Here is an 8,464-nt window from a genome sequence, read left to right as displayed (position 1 = left end):
AAATCAGCATTTTGGCCCAGCTGGGTGTGGCTCAGCGGTTGAACGTCGACCTAGGATCCAGGCGATCGGGGTTCGATTCCGGGTCAGGGCACATGCCCGGGTTTCGGGCTTGATCCCCAGCAAGGGGGGTGTGCAGGAGGCAGCCGATCAATGACTCTCTCATCATTGATGTTTCTATCTCTCTCTCTCCCTTCCTCTCTCTGAAATCAATAGATATATTTAAAACAAAATTAATTATTAAAAAAATCAGCGTTTTGCTTTACTGAAGGATAGACAAAATCTAGTAGTAAAGAGGGTAATAAGATTTGACTTAACCAAAATTGCATGAAGACTAAAGAGTGAGTTCACCATTCTGTTTTGCAATGTAGTTTCCAGAAATCAACTGTGATAAAAAGCAGAAAACAACTATTTTAAAATTTTACTAACTCCTGAAAAGCTGGAAGTTGGATTAAAAGTTTATTATGATTTATAAGTATCATTTTAAAAACATCGGTCCATTAAATCATGTAGAAATAAGTATGCAAAATGTTTGCAAAACAAAACATATTTTAAACATGTTTAAGTACAGAGATTATCTGATTTTTCAGTCACTTCATTATGCTATGGCAGCGAAGTAATCCTTAACTTCAGTTGAAGTAAGCCTCCTAAATCCAGCTTCATTGCAGATTCCAACTTCTATGTTATCTTCTGTCATTTGCCCTTCAAAGCTTTCCTTTAGGATTAATATGGCTGTATGAATGGTATCTTCAAGTTCTAGATCTTCATTATATCTTTTCTCAAGAAAAGTTTTTCCATTCACATAGTTCTTTCCCATTGCTGTGGCTTTCCAGGCAAAGTAAGCTCCTCATGGATCTGACAGAAAGAAATATGGTCGTCCCTCATTCCAACCACAAATTAGTAAAGAAACTCCAAATGGATGAGCACCATCTGACTGGGTATATTCTTGCATCACAGAAGCTACTCTCTGTACCAGCTGAGCTGTGGGAATGGGTTTTTGGTAAACAAGATAATATTGCTGAGCTAGTTTTCGAGCTCTGTGCACAAGTACTCTGTAATCTGGGCCCATGCCACTATATACCAAGTTTATATGTTTGGTAATTGGCTCCACTTTGTGCATTCTTCTCTCATCATACAGAATGGTTTCTGTTTCTTCTCCGTTGCTAATACCACACCATTTGCAGCTTTAATTCCCACTGAAGGGGCTCCTCCAGCTACAGCAGTCAAAGCATATTCACTCTGGACAAGTTTACCAGATGGGCTGAACTTAATCAATGAAAAGCTGTAACCGCGCTCCGTCCCCTCATTTACTTTCAAATACATCAGTTCACAAACACTATGGAATTAGGAATAGCATAAATATTGGTTTGTTTTGGTGTTAATTCCTTTAAACTAATGGCTCTGACTGGAAGAACAGCATAATCTGTGGGTGGCTGAACAATACATTCTTTCAGTCCATATTTTAGAAATTGTCCACTGATGACACACTGCAAATAATCTTTTGTCAAAGCACAATTTCTCATGAGGAAGTTGGTTTTACTTAGTTTTGTCAGAGACAATCTTTTTTATCTTTATTGTCGAAAGTATTACAGATGTCCCCCCTTTTCCCTCAATTGATCCCTCTACCCTGCATCCACCCCACCCCCACGCCTTCTTCATACTATTGTCTGAGTCCCTGGGTTATGCTTTTAGGTTCTTGGATTAATCTCTCCCCACCCACTCCCCCACCTCCTGACTTCCATCTGAGATTCGTCAGTCTGTTCTATGCATCTGTGTCTCTGGACCTATTTTGTTCATCAGTTTATTTTGTTCATTTGATTCTACATATGAGTGAGATCATGTGATACTTATTGTTCTCTGATTGGCTTATTTCCCTTGGCATAATACTCTCCAGTTCCATCCACGCTGTTCCAAAGGGTAAGAGGTCCTTCTTTTTTACAGCTGCATTGTATTCCATGGTGTAAATATAGCACAGCTTTTCTTAATCCACTCATCCACTGATAGGCACTTGGGCTGTTTCCAGATCTTAGCTGTTGAAATTGTGCTGCTATGAACATAAGGGTGCATAAGTTTTTTCTGATTGATGTTTTGGGTTCCTTGGGGTATATTCCTAGAAGTGGGATCACTGGGTCAAAAGGCAGCTCCATTTTCAATTTTCTGAGGAATTTCCATACTGTTTTTCATAGTGGCTGTACCAGTCTGCATTCTCACCAGCAGTGTACTAGGGTTCCCTTTTCCCCACACCCTCACCAGCACTTGTCATTTGCTGATTTGTTGATGGTAGCCGTTCTGACAAGTGTAAGGTTTTAATTTGGATCTTTCTGTTGGTTAGTGACTTTCAGCATTTTTTTCATATGTCTCTTAGCCATCTGTATGTCCTCTTTGGAGAAGTGTTTGTTTAGGGGTTTTGCCGAGTTTTTAATCGGATTGTCTTTCTTTTGTTAAGTTGTATGAGTTCCTTATATATTTGGGATATTAGCCCTTTATCAGATGTGTCATTGGCAAATATGTTCTCCCATATAGTGGGCTCCCTTCCCATTTTGTTGATAGTTTCTATTGCTGTGCAGAAGTTTTTTTATTTGGATGTAGTCCCATCTGTTTATATTGTCCTTTGTTTCTCTTGCCCTAGGAGATGTATTGGCAAACATATTTCTACGAGAGATGCTGAGATTTTGCTGCCTAAGTTTTCTTCTAGGATTTTTACGGTTTCACATCTAACATTTAAGACTTTTATCCATTTTGAGTTTACTTTTGTGTATGGTGTAAGTTGGTGGTCTAGTTTCAATTTTTTGCACGTATGTATCCAATTTTCCCAACACCATTTATTGAAGAGACTGTCTTTACTCCATTGTATGTTCTTGCCTCCTTTGTCAAATGTTAATTGAGCATAATGGCTTGGTCGATTTCTGGGTGATCTATTCTGTTCCACTGATCTATATGCTTGTTCTTGTGCCAGTATCAGGCTGTTTTGATTACAGTGGCTTTGTGGTGTAACTTGATATTTGGTATTAGGATTCCTCCAACTTTGTTTTTCTTTCTAAGATTGCTGAGGCTATTTGGGTTTGTTTTTTGTTTTTTTTTTGTTTTTTTGGTTCCATATAAAATTTTGAAGTGTTTCTTCTAGATCTGTGAAATATGCTGTTGATATTTTAATAGGGATTGTATTGAATTTATAGATCGCTTTGGGTAGTATTGACATTTTAATGATGCTAATGCTGAAATCCATGAACACAGTATATTCTTCCATTTGTTTATATCTTCCTCTATCTCTTTTTCCAGTGTCTTGTAGTTTTCCGAATACAGGTCTTTTACTTCCTTGGTTAAGTTTATTCCCAAGTATCTTAATTTTTTTGGTGCAATGTTAAATGGGATTGTTTTTCTAGTTTCTCCTTTTGAGAGTTCATTATTGGTGTATAAAAATACAATCAATTTCTGGGTGGTAATATGGATCCTGCTACCTTGCTAAATACATTGATTAAATCTAGTAGTTTTTTGGTGGAGTCTTTAGGGTTTTCTATGTACAATATCATATCATCTGCAAATAATGAGTTTTACTTCTTCCTTTCTAATTTAGATGCCTTTTATGTTTTCTACTTGTCTGATCACTATGGCTAGGACTTCCAGTACTATGTTGAATAAAAGTGGTGAAAGTGGACACCTCTGTCTTGTTCTTGTTCTTAGGGGAAATGCTTTTAGTTTTTGCCCATTCAGTATGATGTTGGCTGTAGGTTTGTCATATATGGCCTTTATTATGTTGAGGTATGATCCCTCTATTCCCACTTTGCTGAGAGTTTTTATCAAAACTGGGTGTTAGGTTTTGTCAAATGCTTTTTCTGCATCTATTGATATGATCATGTGATTTTTGTTTTTCAATTATTTTATGTGATGTATCACATTTATTGATTAGCAAATATTGTACAAGCCTTGCATCCCTGGGATAAATCCCACTTAGTCATGGTGTATGATGTTTTTAATGTATTGCTGGATCTGATTTGCTAATATTTTGTTGAGGATTTTAGCATCTATGTTCATCAGGGATATTGGCCTGTAATTCTCTTTCTTTGTAGTGTCTTTATCTGCTTTTGGAATTAGGCTAATGCTGGCCTTGTAAAAAGAGCTTGGAAGTGTTCCTTCCTCTTGGATTTTTTTGGAATAGCTTAAGGAAGATAGGTGTTAGTTCTTCTTTGAATGTTTGGTAAAACTCCCCGTGAAATTGTCTGGACCAGGGCTTTTGTTTAGTGGGAGATTTTTTATTAGAGCTTCAACTTCATCAGTAGTTACCAGCCTATTCAGGTTTTCTGACTCTTAGGATTGAGTTATGGAAAATTGTATTTTTCTAGGAATTTGTCCATTTCGTCCAGGTTGCCCAGCTTGGTGGCATATAGTTGTTCATAATATATTCTTACAATCCTTTGTATTTCTCTTGGGTCAGTTGTTACTTCACCTCTCTCATTTCTGATTTTGTGTATTTGGGTCCTCTCTCTTTGTTTTTTTCATGAGTCTGGCTAAAGGTTCATCAATCTTGTTTATTTTTTCAAATAACCAGCTCTTGGATTCACTGATCTTTTGTGCTTTGCTTTTTTTTTTTAGTTTCTATATCATTTATTTCCTCTCTGATCTTTATTATTTCCCTTCTTCTACTTACTCGGGGCTTTTGTTGCTGTTCTCTTTCTAAGTCTTTAAGTTGCAGGGTTAGATAGTTAGAAGTTTTTCTTGTTTTATCAGGTTGGCCTGTAGGGCTATGAACTTACCTCTCAGGACTGCTTTAATTGTTGTGTCCTATAGGTTTGGGGTTGTTGTCTGTTTATTTTCATTTGTTTCCAGGAAGTTTTTGATTTCTTCCTTGATCTCATTTGTAACACATTCATTGTTTAATAATATGCTATTTAGCCTCCTGTGTTTGAATTATTTACAGTGTTAATCTCTCCCCTTCCACCTACCACCCTCCTCATTCCCTCTGAGATTTGTCAGTCTCATCTATGCTTCCATGTCATTGAACATATTCTGTTCATCAGTTTATTAAGTTCTTTAGATTCCACATATAAGTGAGATCATGTGATGTTTGTCTTTCTCTGCCTGGCTTATTTCACTTAGCATAATTTTCTCCAGGTCCATCCATACTGTCCCAAAGGGTATGAGGTCCTTCTTCTTTACAGTTGCATAGTATTCCATGGTGTATATATCCCACAGTTTTTTTATCCACTCATCTACTGATGGGCACTGATGGGCTGTTTCCAGATCTTAGCTATTGTAAATTGCACTGCTATGAACATAGGGGTGCTTATATTCTTTCTGATTAGTGTTTCAGGATTCTTAGGATATATTTCTAGAAGTGGGATCACTGGGTCATAAGACAGTTCCATTGTTAATTTTTTGAGGAACCTCCATACTGTTTTCCAGAGTGGTTGCACCAGTCTGCATTCCCACCAGCAGTGTACTAGGGTTCCCCTTTTTCCACACCCTCGCCAGCACATGTCCTTTGTTGATTTGTTGATGGCAGCCATTCTTACAGATATGAAGTGATACCTCATTGTGGTTTTAATTTGCATCTCTCTGGTGATTAGCGATGTTGAGCATTTTCTCATGTGTCTCTTGGCCATCTGTATGTCCTCTTTGGAGAAATGTCTATTCAGGTCCTTTGCCGATTTTTTAATTGGATTGTTTGTCTTCCTCTTGCTGAGTAGTATGAGTTCTTTTTACACTTTTGAAATTAGCCCCTTATCAAATACATCCTTGGCAAATATGTTTTCCCAGACCGTGGGGTTCCTTTGTATTTTGAGGCTGTTTTCTTTTGCTGTGAAGAAGCTTTTTAGTATGATGTAGTCTCATATGTTTATTTTTTCTTTTGTTTCTCTTGCCCTAGGAGATGTATCAGGGAAAATTCCACTATGTGGAATGTCTGACTTTACTGCCAATGTTTTCTTCCAGAATTTTTATGGTTTCGTGACTTACATTTAAGTCTTTTAACCATTTTGAGTTTATTTTTGTGTATGGTGAAAGTTGGTGGTCTAGTTTCATATTTTTGCATGTATCTGTCCAGTTTTCCCAGTACCACTTATTGAAGAGACTCTCTTTACTCCATTGTATGTTCTTGCCTCCTTTGTGAAATATTAACTGACCATAATGGCTTGGGTCTATTTCTGGGGTCTCTGTTCTTTTCCATTGATCTATATGTCTGTTGTTGTACCAGTGCCAGGCTGTTTTGATTACTATGGCTTTGTAATACAGTTTGATGTCTGGTAAAGTGATCCCTCCCATTCTGTTCTTTTTTCTCAAGATGGCTGCAGCTATTTGGGGTCTTTTTTGGTTCCATATAAATTTTCGAAGTGTTTATTCTAGATCTGTGAATTATGCTGTTGGTATTTTAATAGGAATTGCATTGAATTTATAAATTGCTTTGGGTAGTATGGACATTTTAATGATATTACTTCTTCCAATCCATGAGCATGGTATATTCTTCCACTTTTTTATATCTTCCTCTGTTTCTTTTTTCAGTGTCCTGTAGTTTTCTGAGTACAGGTCTTTTATATCCATGGTTAAGTTTATTCCTAGGTATCTTATTTTTTTAGTTGCAATGGTAAATGGGATTATTTTTTTAGTTTCTCTCTCTGAAAGTTGATTGTTGGTGTATAAGAATGCCATTGATTTCTGGATGTTGATTTTGTATCCAGTTACCTTGCGAAATTCGTTTATCAAATCTAGTAGTACTTTGATGGAGTCTTTAGGGTTTTCTATGTATAATATCATGTCATCTTCAAATAATGACAGTTTTACTTCCTCCTTTCCAATTTGGATACCTTTTATGTTTTGTTCCTGTCTGATGGCTGTGTCTAGGACTTGCAGTACTATGTTGAATAAGAGTGGTGAAAGTGGACATCTCTTTTTTTTTTTTTAATATATCTTTATTGATTTCAGAGAGAGGAAAGGAGAGGGAGAGAGAGAGATAGAAACATCAATGATGAGAGAGTCATTGATTGGCTGCCTCCTGCATGCCCCCGACTGGGGATCGAGTCCGCAACCCGGGCATACGCCCTGGCCAGGAATCGAACGCTGATCGCCTGGATCCTAGGTGAACACTCAACTGCTGAGCCACGCCTGGCCAGGCAAAAGTGGACATCTCTGTCTTGTTCTTGTTTTTAAGGGAAATGGTTTTAGTTTTTGACCCTTGAGTATGATGTTGGCTGTAGGTTTGTCATATATGGCCTTTATTATGTTGAGGTATGATCCCTCTATTCCCACTTTGCTGAGAGTTTTTATCAGAAATGGGTGCTGGATTTTGTCAAATGCTTTCCCCCCATCTATTAATATGATCATATGATTTTTGTCCTTCATTTTGTTTATGTGACATATCACATTTATTTATTTGCGGATGTTTTCACCAGCCTTGTATCCCCGGAATAAATCCCACTTGGTCGTGGTGTATTATCTTTTTAATGTATTGCTGGATCCTGTTTGCTAGTATTTTAGTGAGGATTTTAGCATCTATATTCACCAGGGATATTAGCCTGTAATTTTCTTTCATTGTAGTGTCTTTATCTGGTTTTGGGATTAGGATGATGCTGGCCTCATAAAAAGAGTTTGGGAGTTTTCCCTCCTCTTGAATTTTCTGGAATAGTTTGAATAGAATAGGTGTTCATTCTTCTTTGAATGTTTGGTAAAACTCACCTGTAAATCCATCTGATCCAGGACGTTTGTTTGCTGGGAGTTTTTTGATTACTGCTTCAATTTCATTAGTTGTTATCAGCCTATTCATGTTTTTTGCCTCTTCTTGATTCAGTTTTGGAAGTTTGCATGCCTCTAGGAGTTTGTCCATTTCACCCATATTGTCCAGTTTGTTGGCATATAGTTCTTCATAGTATTTTCTTATGATCCTTTGTATTTCTGTTGGGTCAGTTGTTATATCACCTCTTTCATTTCTGATTTTATTTATTTGGGTTCTCTCTGTTTCTTAGTGAGTTTGGCTAAAGGTGTACCAATCTTATTTCTTTTCAAAGAAGCAGCTCGTGGTTTCATTGATTTTTTTGTATTCTGTTTTTAGTCTCTATGTCATTAATTTCTGCCCTGATTTTTATTATTTCCTTCCTTCTACTTCCTTGGGGCTTTTCTTGCTGTTCTCTTTCTAGTTCTTTTAGTTTTTGTGTTTGTGGTTCATTAGAGCTTTATCTTGTTTCTTGAGATAGACCTGTAATGCTATGAATTTTCCTCTCAAGACTGCTTTTCACTGTGTCCCATAGATTTTGAGTTGTTGTCTATTCATTTTTGTTTTTTTCCATGAAATGTTTGATTTCTTCCTTGATCTCATTGGTAACCCATTCACTGTTTAATAACATGCTATTTAGCTTCCATGTGTTTGAATATTTTTGAGTTTTTTAATAATGGTTGATTTCTAATTTCATGGCTTTGTGATCTGAGAAGATGCTTGATATGATTTCAATGTTCTTGTATTTGTAGAGACTTGCCTTGTGCC

The 8,464-nt window shown here is 36.9% G+C and overlaps 1 pseudogene across 1 annotated transcript; it reads right to left on the bottom strand.

The window, feature by feature from the left end:
- Positions 1 to 583: 583 nt before the first annotated feature.
- On the bottom strand, positions 584 to 1,320 carry LOC308550953 (proteasome subunit alpha type-2 pseudogene; annotated as a pseudogene). The gene has a single exon. The product of its transcript is annotated as a proteasome subunit alpha type-2 pseudogene (transcript).
- Between the last annotated feature and the right edge of the window lie 7,144 nt (positions 1,321 to 8,464).

Source organism: Miniopterus schreibersii (genome assembly GCF_964146895.1).
Source record: "Miniopterus schreibersii genome assembly, chromosome: X".
In the NCBI taxonomy this organism is placed as follows: domain Eukaryota; kingdom Metazoa; phylum Chordata; class Mammalia; order Chiroptera; family Miniopteridae; genus Miniopterus; species Miniopterus schreibersii.
Note: the sequence above shows the minus strand (reverse complement) of the source record. Positions and strands in the feature narration are given on the sequence as shown.